The sequence below is a fragment of the Hemitrygon akajei genome, chromosome 4 (genome assembly GCF_048418815.1).
Source record: "Hemitrygon akajei chromosome 4, sHemAka1.3, whole genome shotgun sequence".
NCBI lineage: Eukaryota > Metazoa > Chordata > Chondrichthyes > Myliobatiformes > Dasyatidae > Hemitrygon > Hemitrygon akajei.
In genome coordinates this window covers 192037027-192056345 of record NC_133127.1, presented here as the reverse complement: position 1 = coordinate 192056345, position 19319 = coordinate 192037027, and positions in this window count along the sequence as shown.

The following is a 19319-nucleotide window of genomic DNA, read 5'->3' as shown; positions in this document are numbered from 1 at the left end:
ATCTCTTGCACTTGCCCAGTATCTCCACTGACAATTAAAAAGAACACGCTTCATTTTTGGTCACCTCTTCGACAGAAGGATGTGGAGGCTTCGGAGAGGGTGCAGAGGAGATTCACTAGGACGCTGCCTGGCGTGGAGGGCATGCACGATGAGGAGAGGTTGAACAATTTGGGGCTGTTTTCTCTGAGTGCCAGGAATGTTCCTCTGGGGTGGTGGTAAAAGCAGACAGCGTAGTTGTGTTTAAAAGATTAGCAGAGGCTTAGGGCAGATTTGAGTGAAGTTTATAAAACTTGTGTGAAGGCATGGATAGAGTGGAAAGCTAGCATCAATTTTTTTTTCTGAGTTTGGCAGTTGGCAAATGGCTTTAACGTGCATCTTAAAATCCTATACATTTATACTTGTTTCAAGTTCTATAAAAAAGACCTGTATTCTTAAGGAACTGCATTATATATTTAAAGCAATAATCATAATTCTTTCTGCAAAATATTGTTAATGTTAAATTGCATTTTATTCTGTGAATCAACATCCCCTCTGTCAATTATATTTATTGAGATACAGTGCAGAATAGCCCCTCTGAGCCATGAAGCCCAGTAACCCCCCCCCCAGTTTAGGCCACACTTGGAGTACTGTGTCCAGTTCTGGTCGCCTCACTATAGGAAGGATGTGGAAGCATTGGAAAGGGTACAGAGGAGATTTACCAGGATGCTGCCTGGTTTAGAGAGTATGCATTACGATCAGAGATTACGGGAGCTAGGGCTTTACTCTTTGGAGAGAAGGAGGATGAGAAGAGACATGATAGAGGTGTACAAGATATTAAGAGGAATAGACAGAGTGGACAGCCAGCGCCTCTTCCCCAGGGCACCACTGCTCAGTACAAGAGGACATGGCTTTAAGGTAAGGGGAGGGAAGTTCAAGGGGGATATTAGAGGAAAGTTTTTCACTCAGAGAGGGGTTGGTGCGTGGAATGCACTGCCTGGGTCAGTGGTGGAGGGAGATACACTAGTGAAGTTTAAGAGACTACTAGATAGGTATATGGAGGAATTTAAGGTAGAGGGTTATATGGGAGGCAGGGTTTGAGGGTCGGCACAACATTGTGGGCCGAAGGGCCTGTAATGTGCTGTACTATTCTATATTTAATCCTACCCTAATCGCGGGACAATTTACAACGAGCAATTGGCCTGTCTCTGGCCTGTGGGAGGAAGCCGGAGCACCCGAGGAAACCTCGTCACGGGGAGAATGTACAGACTCCTAACAGACAGCGGCAGCATTGAACCTCTGAAGTGTTGTGCTAACCACTGCTACCATACCACCCCAGTCGTGGCCACCTCACCAACACGTGCTCAGCCGTTTCTGGTTGATTATAATACCCACGCCTCCCATTATTGTAAAACCAATGTACTATTTAACCCTGTGTGCCCAAACCTCAGTATCATTTTCCCAGGATTGAGATGCCCAGTACTACAGGGCTCGTACTTAAGGTGAGAGGGGGTAAGTACAAAGGAGACGTGTAAGGTAAATTATTTTTTACACAGTGAGTGCCAGGAATGTGCCTCTGGGGTGGTGATAAAAGCAGATGACATAGTAGTGTTTAAGAAATTCTTAGACAGGCATGTGAATATGCAGAGCAGGGAGGGATATGGCCAATGTCTGGGGAGAGACTGTAATAAATAGAAGTCATTGGTCTGATTTGATTTGGCATGACATCACCATCACCAGCGGAGGGCCTGTTCCTCTTCTGTACGATGTGGCCTTCTATTGGTCAGGGTCAAACATAGATGCTGCGTCTAAGTTGTCTACATGATACACAAACCTGTATGAAGACCAAACTAGTACGATACGGGGGGCAAGCTGTTGCCCACATAGCAGGCTGCCCCTCTCCGTGTAGCTGATGAATCCAAAGGAACGGCAGAGACCGACAGAGTTTGGCACCAGTGGCTTCGCAGGAGTTGCCAGTCAGCTTTGGACTCAATGTAGGACTCCAGCTCCGTATCTTTTCCTCGGCGTTTACTCCCGAAACCTTCCCCTGAGTGGGTATGGCCGCAAGGTAGCGGAGGTTTGAGATCAGAGTTTCCCTTCTAGATGAGCTGCATCCACGGCTGACGAGCACTGTTTATCCAAAGATATTAAGGTGCCAGTAACCCACCTTTGCCGCTTGTGACAGTAGAAACCATTCTGCCGTGCTTTGTAGCTGAGCCACAAACGTGAAGACCAGGAGCTGGACTTTGTTGCCAGAGGCTATTTGCGACACACGCCATTGGGAGTGTTTAACTGGTAGTGGGAGCTTGTCCCCATTACCACCCTCGGCTGAACCAACCTTAAGGAACCAAGTGCTGTGTCGTTCTGTGATTTATCCTGGCTCTCTTCGCTGCCCAGCCTAGTTCATGGAAGTGTTGTGTGCTGGAATCAGATGCAATTGCAACATTTACAAAGCATTTAGAGGAGCACACAAACAGGCAGGGAATGGAGGGATCTAGACTGAGCCCAGGCAGGTGGGATCCATTGGGCTTGGTATTGAGGCCAGCACAGTCATTGAGGGCTGAAGAACCTGCTCCTGCATTACACTGTTCTACGTCCAGTTGTAAAACATAGAGCAATACACTATAGGCCTTTCGTCCCATAACCTTTTAACCAACTTCAAGATCAGTCTGTTCCCTCCTACACACCTGCAATCCTCCATTTTTCTTCAGTTCTTAGCCCATCTAAGAGGCTCCGAAATGATCTACCTTGATCATTACCCCCAGAGTGTGTTCCAGACACCCACCATTCTCCACATAAAAATGACCTACTCCTGACTCCCCTCCCTCCCCGCCCAATACTTTCCACCACTCACCTTATAAGTATGCCCTCTGGTATGAGCTGCTGCCGCCCTAGGAAAATGTCTCTGTACCGCTTGTCCTGTACACCTCTATCAAGTCATCTCTCATCCTCCTTTGCTACAAAGAGAAAAACCCTAGTTCGCTCAGCCTTTCAATTGTGGCAATCATTCTCTGCTTAAAGGAAATGAATTGCAGGATCGTACCAAATGCCCGGTGATTGCATTCTACGAGGTGTCCAACTACTCCATGAAGGTTGTGTGTTGTGATGTTCTTTCCTTTCAAGTTGTTGACACTAAATGATAAGGATGGAACACAGAAATTGGCTCATAAGAAATAGGAGCAAAATTAGGCCATTTGGCCCATTGCGTCTGTTCTACCATTTGCTAGTGGCTGATTTATTATCCCTCTCAACCCCATTCTCCTGCCTTCTCACTATAACCTTTGACACATTTAATAATCAAACAATCAACCTCCACTTAAATGTGCCCATTTATTTCAATATAAATCCATTTAACTAAGTGGCAATGAGTCCACATTGGGCAAATGTTGGTCAGCCTGAAACATCAAGCACTAAGTATTAGATTATTATTGTCACGTTTACTGTGTAAAGCTTGCCCTGCGTACTGTTCACAGAACAAGGTAAAACAATCACAAACACGAGATTCTGCAGATGCTGGAAATCCAAAGCAACAGACACGATAAGCTGGAGGAACTCAGCAGGTCAGGCAGCATCCATGGAAATGAACAAACAGCCGATGTTTTGGGACGAGACCCTTTGTCAGGTCTGGAAAGGAAGGGGGAGAAGTGAAGGGCAGAAGAATCAGAATAAGGTTTTTTATCACCGGCATGTGTGAATAAATAAGCAAATCAGTAAGTAGATACACATATGTTAAATAGTTTAAAATAGTACAAAAAACAAGAATTACATCTTTTTTCAAAGTCCCTTTAGGAATGGTATGGCAGAGGGAAGAAGCCATGCCTGAATCACTGAGTTTGCACCTTCAGGCTTCTGTACCTCCTTCCTGACAGTAACAGTGAGAAGAGGGCATTCCCTGGGTGATGGGGGCCCTTACCAAATGGAGTCTTTCTGAGGCACCGCTCCTTGAAGGTGTCTTGGATATTACAGGGGCTAGTACCCTAGATGGAGCTGACTAATTTTACAAATTTCGGTCCTGTGCAGTAGCTCCCCCACCCCCCATACCAGACAGTGATGCAGTTTGTCAGAATGCTCTGTACATTACTTCTATAGAAGTTTTTGAGTGCTGTAGGTGACAAACCAAATCTCTGTAAGACTCCTAATGAAATATGTTCGCCATCTTGCCTCCTTTATAGCCAAGACCAGGTTAGGTCCTCACACCCAGGAACCTGAAGTTGCTCACTTGCTACGCTTCCAATCCCTCTGGAGGTTTGCTTTGTATTCACTTGTCCTACCATTCCCAAAGTCCACAATCAGCTCTTTCATCTTACTGACATTGAGTGCAATTCATTGCTGCGACACCACTCAACTGGCTGGTATATCTCGCTCCGGTACATCCTCTCCATTTGAGATTCTACCAACAATGGTTGTATCATCAGCAAATTTATAGGTGGTATTTGAGCTCTACTTATCAACACAATAATAGGTATAGAGGGAGTAGAGCAGTGGGCTAAGCACACACCCCTGAGGTGTGCCAGCGTTGATCACCAACAAGGAGGAGACATTATCACCAATCTGCGCAGATTGTGGTTTTCCGGTTGGGAATTTGAGGGAGGTGCAGAGGGAATGATGGTGTTAAACGCTGAGCATACGAGTCAACGAGCGGCAAACTGACAGACATGTTTGTATTATCCAAGCAACACACACAAAATGCTGGTGGAACGCAGCGGGCCAGGCAGCATCCAGGTGACTCATAGAGATTGCGTCTGCCGCAGACCTATTGTAGCGATAGGCAAATTACAGTGGGTCCAGGTCTTTGCTGAGGCAGGAGCTCTTTCTAGCCACGACCAACCTCAAAGTATTTCACCACTGTAGATGTGAGTGCTTCTGGGCTTAGGCACTGATATAATTGTTGCCTCTTTGAAGTGGGTTGTGGTAGTAGTGAGAGGTTGAAAATATCCTTAAATGCTCCTGCCATGTGGTTGGCACAAGTTTTCAGAGCCTTACCTGGTACTCCATCGGGGCCTGGCACTCTCTGAGGGTTCACCCTCCTCAAAGACAGTGGAACATCGGGCCCTGAGACAGAGATCACAGGGTCACTGGCTGCAGCAGGGATCTTCACAGCTGTAGTTGTATTCTCCCTTTCAAAGCGGGCATAGAAAGTGTTGAGTTCATCTGGTAGTGAAGCATCGCTGCCATTCGGAAGGAATCCAGAGGGAGAGGAGTGGACCATGGGAAAAAGGGAAGTGAGGCATCAGGTGGAGGCGATAGGAGGTGAGGAGACAAGAAGGGGTGAGAGGGGGACGGTAAAAGAGATGGTGGGGGAGGGGTGGCAAAGATATTACTGAATATTTTAATGAACCTGGTGGCTCTGAGTTACAGATCATGTTTGTTCTGTGATTCAGCAAGAGCAGAACTGTTCACTGGCATCCCTTGTTCTTGGAAATAAATAGCAAACAACAATAACAATGCAGAACAAAGTGCAAAAGTCACAGAGAAAGTTCAGTGCAGCTGAACAGCCAAGCTCACGATTGCAGCGAGGCAGACTGCCAGCCCACACACCAGACGTCTGTCCAAGGATCTGACAACAGCCGGGCAGACACCACCCACTCCCACTCTTTCCTCTCTGTCCACCAATCCTCTATCCAGGCTTACATAGTTTCCTTGATGGCCTGTATTTTCTGTTTTCTTTAACCACCACTTAATTTATTTTGTTTATTTAGAGATGCTGCAGTGCCCAGCAGTCCATCTACTAGCCTAAGCACAGGACAATTTACAATGGCCAATTAGTTTACTGTCAGGGAGGAAACGGGAGCACCCAGAGCGAACGCTCATGGTTCACGGGGAGAACGTGCAAGCTGCTTACAGATTTGACCTCTGAACTCCAGAACACTTCCAGCTGTAATAGTGTTGGGCTACCACGGCAGCCTGGAGTGGCATTTTCTGAAAACACAAAATATAGCACGTTTTCTCATCCAGTCTCATCTATTCTAGTGACAACCTACAACAAATCTCTGAAAAGAGGAATCAGATGTAATTTTGTTTTTATGATTCCATATTGACAGTCCTGGTCTATTTTTGTTTTTAATTACCCTGCTGGAGCTGCCTTAATGATAGATTCCAATGTATTTTCAACAGCTCTCTCTCTCTTATATACTTGCCAGTGTTTTTCCCACAACTTGTGTCAAGCCAAATAAGACCATAAGACAAAGAAGCAGAATTAGGCCATTCAGCCCATCGAGTATGCTCCACCATTCCATCATGGTTGATATGTTCTTCATTATTATATGGTACGGCATAGGCAGTCATGGTCATCCATCTAGCTCTAATCTGAGAGGAATTGCTGCCCCCTCCCTTCACTTGGTTATGCTCTTCCTTTATCTATGATCATGATTGTTCTAGGCAATTTTTTTCTACAGAAGGGGTTTGCCATTGCCTTCTTCTGGGCCGAGTCTTTACAAGTCGGGTGACCCCAGCCATTATCAATACACATTAGAGATTGTCTGCCTGGCGTCAGTGGTCACACAACCCCGACTGGTGATCTGCACCGGCTGCTCATACGACTGCCGCCTGCTCCCGTGGCTTCACGTGACCCTGATCGGGGGGGGGGGGGCTAAGCAGGTGCTGCACTTGCCCGAGGGTGACCTGCAGGGTAACAGAGGGAAGGAGTGCCTTGCACCTCCTTTGGTAGGGACGTAGCTCCACCTTGTCACCCCAGCTGATTTATTACCCCTCTCAAATAAGATCAAAAGACATAGGAGCAGAATTAGGCCATTCAGCCCATCGAGTATGCTCCACCATTCCATCATGGCTGATTTATTATCACTCTCAAATGAGACCATAAGACTTGAGGGTAGAATTAGGCCATTCAGCCCAATTTATCCAAAGCTTCAGTTTTCTCACACTCTCTCTTAAATAATTGTAATAGTAATGCAATCACTAGAATCACGTGTGATGTTCTCGTGAAGGGCTGTGCCCTTAATGGAGAACGCCTGTGTGTGACTTTGTTTAACGTGGGGAGGCTGATACATGGGCAGCCACCACACAGTCCTTGACCGATCGGGGTCGGGGTCCAGTGCCATGGAATGCAAGATGACTGGGGACCCTACGCTGCTATAGTCTTCCTCCACCTTCACTGCCGTCATTACGGCCTTGGCATGACTTGGTGGGGTCGCTCTTTACCTAGAACCTCCCCCATTGACCTTGCGGTGATGGGTAACCCCACCAGGGGCTAAGCTCCACGTCCCATCACTCTCAGGATAGTAGAGTGATGTTTACTACCTTCCAAACTCATAACTGTGAAACTCAGGAAGTTCAAAGTAAGTTTACTATCAAAGTGCAAATATGTCACCATATACTATTTTAGGAATCACCTTCTTGTCGTTATTTACGGGGAAATAAGGAAATACAATTGAGCTGTAAGTAACTAAGACTGGCCACCAAAATGCATAAGCAGTCAAATTGTGCAAATCATGAAAAACATTAAATAATACTCAGAACCTGTACTCTAGAGGCCTTCAAAGTGAGTCCTTAGGTTGTGAAGTCAGTTCAGAGCTGAGGTGATCGAGATTATCCACAGTGATTCAGGAGCCTGATGGCAGAAGGGTAATAACTCTTCCTGAACCTGGTGGTATGAATCTCGATACATATAGTGACCTCTGTTTATTGATCTATGCTGCTGGGTTTTTTTTTCTTTCTTTTTCATCATCTTTTTTCTTCTATCCATCAGAATTAAGGAGAAGACAATAAGACCGTAAAACATAGGAGCAGTGTTAGGCCATTCAGCCCATCGACACTGCTCTGCCATTCCATCATGGCTGATTTATCATCCCTCTCAACCCGTTCTCCTGTCTTCTCTCTTTAATGTTTAATGGCTTTATTAATTAAGTACCTGTCAACCCCTACTTTTAATGTGCCCATTTATTTAAATATAAATTCTAGTACATAAGTAAAGGAACAGATCCCCATTCTTGCTGTTCTCATTGGGCATCCTCTAGGTCAGGAGTTCCTACCATTAACCGAGGGCTCCATGGGCCCCAGACTGGGACTCGGTCAGAGTCAAGTTTATTGACAAATGCACAAGCATGTATGCACAGATGCAATGAAAAATTCACATACTGGAGCAACACAGCCACACAGCATCAGATAATCAGTATTCACTGGAGAATTATAAGCTAAACATAAAGTATACATAATTGTCACAAGAAGGGGTGATATGGTAGCATAGTGGTTAGCGCAACGCTTTACAGCACCAGCGACCGGGGTTCAATTCCTGCCCCCAATTCTCCCCAAACGGTGAGGGTTTCCTCCGGGTGCTCAGGTTTTCTCCCATATTCCAAAGGCATAGTTAGTCACATGGGTGTAATTGGGTGGCACAGTCTAGTTAGGCCAGAAGGGCCTGTTACTGTGCTACACCTCTGAATAAATAAAGATTCTGTTTACTAAAGTAGTGAAAGAGCCCACAAACTGATCCAATTGGGAATTAAAGTGATGCAACAGTGAATTTGCGATCAGTCAGGCCCCTTGAGCTTTAGAAAACAATAACTCCACCAGTGTGTGGTTTTCGCAACATAGCAGAGGCCTTGTTGTTAGTGTTAGTAGTTGACGCCTGTGTTTCACTTTCTCTGTAGAGTGAGTTAGGAAGAGTTAATTGTCTTGTAGATAACAGGTTAAAGATAAGCTTTATTTGTCATATAAACATCGAAACATGCAGTGAAATCAGGTTTTCCTTTTATTCCCTCACTTTAGGACATAGAACATTATAGCACAGTACAGGCCCTTCGGCCATGACCTTTTAACCCATTCTAACCCTTCCCTCCTACATAGCTGACTATCTTTCTATCAGCCATGTGACTACTCAAGAGCTTCTTAAACATCCTGAATGTATCTGCCTCTACCTCCACCCAAGGCAGGGTGTTTCACGCACCCACCACTCTCTATGTAAAAACAACATGCCTCTGACATCTCCCCCCCCCCCCCCCCAATACTTCCCTCCAATCCCCTTGAGGTTATGCCCCCTTGTATTAGCCATTTCTGTCCTGGGAAAATGTCTCTGGCTCTCCTCTTAATCTATGCCTTTTATGATTGTGTACACCTCTATTAGTTTTCATGCTCCTTCGCTCCAGAGAGATCAACCTGTCCTTGTGCAACATGCTGTCAAGTTCAGGCGGCATCCTGGTAAATCTCCTTTTAACCCTCCCTAAAGTCTCCACATCCTTCCTCTAACAAGATGACCAGAACTGAACACGATATTCCAAGTGTTTTCCTTCCACAGATGCCGCCTCACTGACTGAGTTCTTCCAACGTTCCCGATTCACCTTCTTCCGTTTTTACTTCCTAGTGTTTGGACTTTAGTTGAATCCCACTGTTAGAGCTCTAAACTTCAGTAATAAAGCCAGCTGGTCAGGTATTGGGCGTCACAGCTCTGGCTGGGGTTCTTAAGCAGCCGAGCTCCTCGAGAAGGTGTTTGCTCTCATGGATTTGCACCACAGGTCAGGGCCTGCAGATGTACCTTCACTTCGCTTCACTGTCCTGTGTGTTGTTCGTGCCTTAAAACAGGGGCAGCAAAGAGACACAGTCATTGGTGCTGCTCCAGGAACCCCAGTGAGCTGGGCTCAATCTTCGTTTTGGGTTTTGTTTAGGTACAATTTATATATTCTCCATTTAGTCTTTGTCGACTCCCTCCCAAGTGCTCCTTTGTAGATTTAGACTTATTCATTAATCACATCGAAACGTACAGTGAAATGCATCGTGTGCATTAACAGCCAACACAATCTGACGTTGTGCTGGGGGCAATGCACAAGTGTCACTACACATTCCAGCACCAACATAACACGTCCGCAGTGTTCAGCAGAACAACACACACAGCCAACACAGAACCTGCAACAACAGCAAAGCAACCCTCTCCCTCTACCCCTCACCCCCTTCCCTCCCCTCTCCCACCTCCCCCCTTTCTGTCTCCCCCACCCCCCACCCCCCCAGACACACACACACACACACACACACACACACACACACACACACACACACACACACACACACACACACACACACACACACACACACACCCTCCAAGAAACACTGATAGATGAGTTGCTCACTATAAAATATTATGAGTAGAGATGAGTGGCAGGTGTAATGGGAATTTGGGGAGTCGATATGTGGGAGAGAACAAGTTACAGGAAAGCGTGTCAACTGATGGGATTTCCCTGAGACTTGCATAACATGATGGGCTGAATGGCCTGCCATTGTAAGAAAATGTGAGAAATCTGTGCAATTTCTTTCCTTGCCTCTGGGGGGGGAAATGGTATCGCCATTTGAAGATGTCCTCGATGCTGAGGAGGTGAGTGCTCATGATGGAACTGGTTGGGTTTGCAGCCCTCTGCATCTTTTCCCGATCCTGTGTCGTAGCCCCTCCATATGATGCAGCCATTTAGTGTGCTGTCCATCGTACATAGAAAAAAGCAAAGAACATAGACAACCTACAGCACAATACAGGCCCTTTACCCCACAAAGTTGTGCCGAACAGGTCCCTACCTTAGTAATTACTAGGCTTACCTACAGCCCTCTATTTTACTAAGCTCCATGTACCTATCCAAAAGTCTCTTAAAAGACCCTGTCGTATCCACCTCCACCACCATTGCCGGTAGCCCATTCCATGCACTCATCACTCTCTGAGTAAAAAACTTACCCCTGACATCTCCTCTATACCTACTCCCCAGCACCTTAAACCTGTGTCCTCTTGAGGCAACCATTTCAGCCCTGGGAAAAAGCCTCTGACTATCCACACGATCAATGCCTCTCATCATCTTGTACACCTCTACCAAGTCACCTCTCATCCTCCGTCGCTCCAAGGAGAAAAGGCCGAGTTCAGTCAACCTGTTCTCATAAGGCATGCTCCCCAATCCAGGCAACATCCTTGTAAATCTCCTCTGCACCCTTTCTGTGGCTTCCACATCCTTCCAGTAGTGAGGTGACCAGAACTGAGCACGGTACTCCAAGTGGGGTCTGACCAGGGTCCTAGATAGCTGCAACATTACCACTCAGCTCTTAAACTCAATCCCACGATTGATGAATGCCAATGCACTGTATGCCTTCTTAACCACTGAGTCAACCTGCACAGCTGCTTTGAGTGTCCTATAGACTCGCACCCCAAGATCCCTCTGATCCTCCACACTGCCAAGAGTCTTACCATCAATACTATAATCTGCCATCATATTTGACCTACCAAAATGTACCACCTCACACATCTGTAGAAATTTGCCAGAGCCTTTGGTGACATGCCAAATGTCCTCAAACTCTTAATGGTATGCCTTCGTTGTGATTGCATCAGTGTGTTGGACCCGGGATAGATGATCAGAGAACTCGAAGCTGCTCACTAATAAGGAGAGTTAGTGGTTCCGGTCTATATCATTGCTAACATCAAATATTCATGTCTCTCTCTTCACAGATACTGCCTGCTCTCCTCCATTCTTCCAGCACTTCCTGTTAGCATCTTAGATTTTGAATATCTGTCGTATTGCACTGAAAGGTAGGAGGCTACATAGCATCAATGACAGGACCTCCAGACTCAGAGACAGTGACTCCTCCAGACTCGGAGACAGTTACACCTCCAGACTCGGAGACAGTGACTCCTCCAGACTCGGAGACAGTTACTCCTCCAGACTCGGAGCCAGTTACTCCTCCAGACTCAGACAGTTACTCCTCCAGACTCGAGACAGTTACACCTCCAGACTCGGAGACAGTGACTCCTCCAGACTCGGAGACAGTTACACCTCCAGACTCGGAGACAGTGACTCCTCCAGACTCAGAGACAGTTACTCCTCCAGACTCAGAAGACAGTTATTCCACCAGACTCGGAAACAGTTACTCCTCCAGACTCGGAGACAGTTACTCCTCCAGACTCGGAGACAGTTACTCCTCCAGACTCAGAGACAGTTACATCACCAAATTCGGAGACAGTTACTCCTCCAGACTCGGAGACAGTTACTCCTCCAGACTCGGAGACAGTTACACCTCCAGACTCAGAGACAGTTACTTCACCAAACTCGGAGACAGTTACTCCTCCAGACTCAGAGACTGTTACTCCACCAGACCCAGAAACAGTTACTCCTCCAGACTCGGAGACAGTTACTTCACCAGGACCACCAAACTCAAAACAGTTATTTTCTCCAAGCAGTAAGGCTGATCAACAGGTCCACCCACTAACCCACCCCTCCATGTCCCCACCACCACTACTTTATCACTTCCTGTCTGAGGTACCTTATGTGCAGACACTCAGCATCACTTTGTATTACTTCTCCAGGTTGCTTCATCACCTTCTACCTGAGTGGCTCTTTACTCCCAGTTTCTTTTTCTGTTGCGCATCCTGCCCATGGACTGTTTGTCCCACTCCCATCAGGGAGGAGGCTACGTAGCATCCACGCCAGGACCACCAGACTCAAAAAACAGTTACTTTCCATCAGCAGTAAGGCTGATCAACACCTCCACTCACTAACCCATCCCAGCACTCTACCTAGCCTCTCTTTATGGACATACAATCAATCTATGTATCTCAGCTATCTAGCCTGTTTATTTATCTACTTATTGAGATACAGCGCGGAATGCCACTCAGTGATCCCTGATTTAACCCTAGCCTAGTCACCGGACAATTTACAGTGACCAATTAACCTACCTAACGGTAAGTCTTTGGACTGTGGGAGGAAACCCATGCGGTCACAAGGAGAACGTACAAACTCCTTATAGGCAGTGGCGGGAATTGAACCCAGGTCACTGGTACTGTAAAGTGTTGTGCTAACCACTACGCTACCGTGCCGCATATTTATTGTGTTATTTATTATTTATCTTATTTTGTGTGTTTTTTTTGTGTTGCACTGGATCTGGAGTAACAATGACTTTACTCTCCTTTACACTTGTGTCCTGGAAATTACATGAAGCAATCTTCAACCTGAGTACCCTTGGTACTCCTTGTAGTCAGTCAGTAAAATCTCTCCGGTTATTCTGCCATCAAGGGCATATATGCAGAAAGGTGCTGGAAAAGGGCAGGTAACATCATGAAAGATCCCACACACCCTGCTCATGGTCTGTTTGGCACTCTCGCGTCAGGGAAGAGGCTAACACACTAATCCACCCCACCACTACTTTATCATTTCCTGTCAGAATCAACTTAAGTACAGACATTCCTGTCTCTAACGTCAGTTTATGTGCATAAAATCAATCTAGGTACAGTTTATAAGCTATCAGAATCAGGTTTAATATCACTAATGTGTGAAATTGATGTGTGAATCATTGCATCTCCTGGGCGATGAGAGTCCTTACCGATGGATGCCATCTTTTTGAGGCATCGCCTTTTGAAGATGTCCTCGATGCTGGGGAGGATAGTACCCACGATGGAGCTGGCTGAGTTTGCAATCCTCTGTAGCCTTTTCCCATTCTGTGTGTGTTTTCTCAATTTTTACATTCTTTATCTGCTGCATCGGATCTGCAGTGACAATTATTTCTTGCCTGCACTTGTGTACTGGAAATAATATTAAACAATCTTCAATCTTGAAAAGGTCAGATCTTGTCCATAGATTATAGGAGCCTTTTATCTATGGAATGAAATACGCCAGTCGTTTAGTGCCCGGGATGATGAAAGCATCTTGTTCCATTTGAGAGATGCCCAAAGGGAGGGAGGACACCTCTCTCACGAGGCTGCATAGTTACATTTGTGCACGGAACAGTGACTGTAAAAGCAATTAAAACCTCGAGATAGAAAGGAGTTGATAAAGAACCTTGCTTTTGGGATCAGAATCAGGTTTGTTATTTCTGAAATGCTGCCACCTGAATATGTGGCAGCATTTCAGTGCAAGATATAAAAAATACTATAAATTACAATAAGAAATACAAATTTAGTGGCCACTTTATTAGGTACACCTGTACACCTGCTCATTAATGCAAATATCTTATCAGCCAATCACGTGCAACAACTCAATGACGAAAGCAGACATGGTCATGAGGTTCAGTTGTTGTTCAGACCAAACATCAGATGGGAAAGAAATGACAGCTAAGTGACTTTGACCATGGCATGATTGCTGGTGCCAGATGGGGTGGTTTGAGTATCTCAGAAACTACTGATCTCCTGGGATTTTCACACACAACAATCTCTAGAGTTTACAGAGAATGGTGTGAGAAACAAAAGAATATCCAGTGAGCAGCAGTTCTGTGCATGAGAACACCTTATTAATGAGAGAGATTGGAGGAGAATGGCCAGACTTGTTCGAGCCTACAGGAAGGTGACAGTAACTCGTATAAGCACGTTATAACAGTGGTGTGCAGAAGAGCATCTCTGAATGTACAGAATGTCGAACCTTGAAGTGGAAGGGTTACAACAGCAGAAGACCACCCCAGGATCCATTCCTGGGTACCTCATAAAGTAGTCACTGAGTACATATAAAAATTAAGCAATGCAAAATGTGAGCAAATGAATAGTGACATGGTGTTAATGGGTTCATTGTCTGTCCAGAAATCGCTCTCTTTTTGCACTATTTATTTAATTTATTTTTATATATACTTATTGTAATTTAATGCATTGTAATGTACTGCTGCTACAAAACAACTAATTTCACAATATACGTAGTGATATTAAACCTGACTCAGAAATCTGATGGCAGGGGGAGGGATGAAGCTGTTTCTGAAATGTTGAGCGTGTACCTTCAGGCTCCTGTACCTCCTCCCTGATGGTAGTAATAATAAATACTTAAGTGCACCAGCCCTGCTGTCCAATTTGTCTACTGATTTATAGCTGCAGATTATTCTATGGAAGTATGTTACAGAATATGGGTGATGATGCTGAATTTGCACTCCTGTGGCTTGTGACGATCATTGTTGGGTCTGCAGTTCTGGGACTTGCAGACTAACACGCCACCCTCCGGGTGAAGAAGTTCCTCCTCAAGTCTTTCACCTTTCACCCTTAAACTATGACTCTAGGTGATGCCACATCGTCCAACATCATCTGTGACCTCTTAGTGACTTTTAGGTCATAGGTGATGCTCGACTGTCCTAGAAATCACAGGAATTGTGCTTTTTGACATGCATTTTGGCATTTTATTTTATGGCAACTCGTGCTCTTTCTTGGTTGTAATTTGAATTCTGTTGTTAAATAAACAAATCAAAAAATTTGTTGGACTCTGTGCTCTATTCTCCCCTATACTGGTGTCCTATTCTCTATACTGAGTTAAGATAGAGTTATGTATTTATACAGCACAGAAACAGGCCCTTCGGCCCTACTGATCCATACTAACCAAGACACTCTATCCAAGCAACACACACAAAATGCTGGAGGAACTCAGCAGGCCAGATAGCATCTAAAAAGAGTACAGTCAACATTTCAGGCCAAAACCCTTCACCAGTCCTGCTGAAGGGCTTTGCCCCGAAACAGCGACTGTGCTCTTTTCCAAAGATGCGCTCTGGCCTATTGAGTTCCTCCAGCATTTTGTGTGTGTTGCTTGGATTTCCAGCATCTGCAGACTTTCTTTTGTTTTCCCCATCCAGGGTAGTTTCAACAAGCAGCATTGGGCCCATAACCTTCTGAACCTTTCCTATCTGTGTACCCGTCCAAACGTCTTTTAAAAGTTGTACCTGCCTCAAACAATTCCTCCAACAGTTTATTCCATCTGTTTTTTTAAAAGTTGTCCATCAGTTTGTTATCAAATGTATATAAGCTATCATATGTATATCTATCTAATTATCTGTTGAGATACAGTGAGGAATCAGCACCAAGCTTTGCCGCCCAGCAATCCCCTAATCACAGGTGCGACATGGACGTCAAAAGAAGAACAGGGGTGGCAAAAGACACCTTTACGAGAATGAAGAGTATACAGACCAATACTAAACTAGGCATGACAACCCAGCTCAGAGTATTGAAATATTGTGTTTATCCAGTTATGTTATATGGCTCAAAATGTTGGACAATATCTAGCAACATGAGGAAACGAATTGAAGCAGCGGAGATGTGGTTTTTGAAGAGGATGCAAAGAATATCATGGACGAAACGAATATCTAGTGAGTATGTTATGAACAGGGCAAGCACAAAAAGAGAAATAATGTATGAGATCATGAAAAGGCAACGTGACTTCATTGGACATGTGATTAGGAAAGAGGAGTTGGAATGCACGGTAAATATGGGAAAGATTGAAGGGAAGAAAGCAAGAGGAAGGCAAAGACAAATGATGATGGAGACAGCAGCCAGAGAACTGGAAATGAATACCAATGAATTGATCCACTTGACCTGAAACAGGAGTTTGTGGGCCATGGCAGTCAAAGCTCAAACTGGGCATGGCACCTGATGATGATGAATCATAGGACAATTTACAATGCCCAATTAACCTTCCAACCGGTATGTTTCTGGACTGTGGGAGGAAACCCACGTGATCACGGGGAGAACGTACAAACTCCTTACCGGAAGTAAGGCCGGAATGAAGCCAGGTCATCTGTATTGTAAAGCATTGTGCTGACCACTATGTTATTGTGCTGTTTATTGTGTGTTTTTTTAAACTGTTGTGTTTATTTTTGGGCTGCATCAGATTCAGAGTAACAAATTATTTTGTTCTCTTTTATGTCTTTACTGAAAATTACATGAAACAATCTTGAATCCTAAACTTAAATCTATCTCCTCCCACCTTAAATGTTTGCATTCTCAGAATCAGAATCAGGTTTATTGTCGCTGACTAAGATGAGGTGAACTGTGTTTTTTTGCAGCAGCATTACAGTGTAAAGACATAAAGTTATCATGAATTACAGAAATAAATAAATATTGTTTTAAAAAAAGCTGGATACTAAGGTAGTGTTCTTGATCCCTTCAGCCCTGGTGAAAAGACTGAGTGCACTCGCCCTGTCTTTGGACAACACAAACATCTATGTCAGGATGCTGTTCATCAACTATAGATCAGAATTTAATACCATCATTCCCACAATCCTGATTGAGAAATTGCAGAACCTGGGCCTCTATACCTCCCTCTGCAAATGGATCCTCGACTTACTAACCGGAAGACCATAGTCTGTGCGGATTGGTGATAACATCTCCTCACGCTGATGATGAACACTGGTGCACCTCAGGGGTGTGTGCTCAGCCCACCGCTCTAGTCTCTCTATACTCATGACCTTGTGGCTAGGCATAGCAGAAGTACCATCTACAAATTTGCTGATGATACAACCATTGTTAATAGAATCTCAGGTGGTGATGAGAGGGCATACAGGAGTGAGATATGCCAACTAGTGGAGTGGTGACACAGCAACAACCTGGCACTCAAAGTCAGTAAGATGAAAACTGATAGTGGACTTCAGGAAGGGTAAGACGAAGGAACACATACCAATCCTCATAGAGGGATCAGAAGCAGAGAGAGTGAGCAGTTTCAAGTTCCTGTGTGTCAAGATCTCTGAGGCTCTAACCTGGTCCTAACATATCGATGCAGTTATAAAGAAGGCAAGGCAGCGGCTATATTTTATTAGGAGTTTGAAGAGATTTGGTATGTCAACAAATATACGGAAAACTTCTATAGATGTACCGTGGAGAGCATTCTGACAGGCTGCATCACTGTCTGGTATGGGTAGGGGTGGGCAACTGCACAAGACCGAAAGAAGCTGTAGAAGGTTGTAAATCTAGTCAGCTCCATCTAGGGTACTAGCCTACAAAGTACACAGGACATCTTCAAGGAGCGGTGTCTCAGAAAGGCATGTCCTTTTCTCACTGTTACCATCAGGTAGGAGGTACAGAAGCCTGAAGGCACACATTCAGTGATTCAGGAACAGCTTCTTCCCCTCTGCCATCCGATTCCTAGATGTACGTTGAACCCTTGGACAGGACCTCTCTCTTTTAATATATATTATTCCTGTTTTTGCACTATTTTTAACCTATTCAATATACTGTAATTGATAGACTTATTTATTTATTATTATTATTATTACGATGTTATTTTGTTTTTTTCTTCTATATTATGTATTGCATTGAACTGCTGCTGCTACGTTAACAAATTTCACGACACATGCCAGTGATAATGAACCTGATTCTGATTCCGATTCATGATTTTATACGCCCCTGTAAGATCATCTCTCCATCTCTTATGCTCCAAGAGATAAAGTCCTAACCTGTCCAGCTCACCCATATGTCTCTGAGACTTGAATCCAGGTAATATTCTTTAAATCATTTCTGCACTTTTTCCAATAATAAAATCTTTCCCATTACAGAGCGACTAAAACCGAACATAATACTCAAAGTGCAGCCTCACCTGTATTCTGATACAATCACAGCGTGACTTTCATCTTTTATACTGATGAAGGCCAGTATGCCAAAAGCCTTCTTCACCACCCTGTCTACTTGTGACTCCACTTTCAGGGAACCATGTACTGGTACTCCAAAGTTCCTCTGATCTACAACACGATCTAGGATCATTTTCACTCTAGGATCATCTAGGATCAATTCACTCTGAAAGTCCTACCTTGATGTGACTTTCCAAATTTCAACACCTCACACTTATCTGAGTTAAACTCCATTTGCCATTTCTTGGGATTTGGGAGCTGAACGTCCAAGGCTACATATTGTATCGGAGGGATAAGAAGGTAGGCAGAGGGGGCGGCATGGATCTGCTGGTAAAGAATGGCATCAAATCATTAGTAAGATGTGACATAGGATCAGAAGATGTTGAATCCTTGTGGGTTGAGTTAAGAAACTGCAAGGGTAAAAAGACATTGATGGCAGTTGTATACAGGCCTCCCAACATTAGCTGGGTTGTGGATCACAGATTACAATGGGAAATAGAAAAGGTGTAAAAAAAGGGGCAATGTTATGGTCGTCATGGGAGATTTTAACATGCAAGTCAATTGGGAAAATCAGGTTGGTAACTGATCTCAAGAGAGTGAATTTGTTGAATGCCTACAAGATGGCTTTTTACAGCAGTTTGTCATTGAGCCTACTAGGGGATCAGTTACACTGGGTTGGGTGTTATGTAATAAACCAGAGGCAACTGGGAAATGAGAAGAGGGTGTGGTGAACTAGATATACCTGTCTGACTGCTCCTGTGGCTCCTCCCACAGACCCTGCTGACTACCCCTGTGGCTCCTCCCACAGACCCCTGTATAAAGGCGACTGTGGCCTGCTGCTCTCCCTCATTTTCCCAGGATGTAGTGTTGTTCTTCAGTCAATAAAAGCCGATATCTCACTTCCTAAGTCTCAGCGTGAGTTATTGATGGTGTATCAATTTTATTGACTGAAAGTTACAACATGGAAACCGTTTTACGCCCAGAACACCTGGACTTGGACCCCCAAGACCCTGGAGCAGTCAGACAGGTATATCTAGTTCACCACATTATTGATGCACCATCAATAACTCACG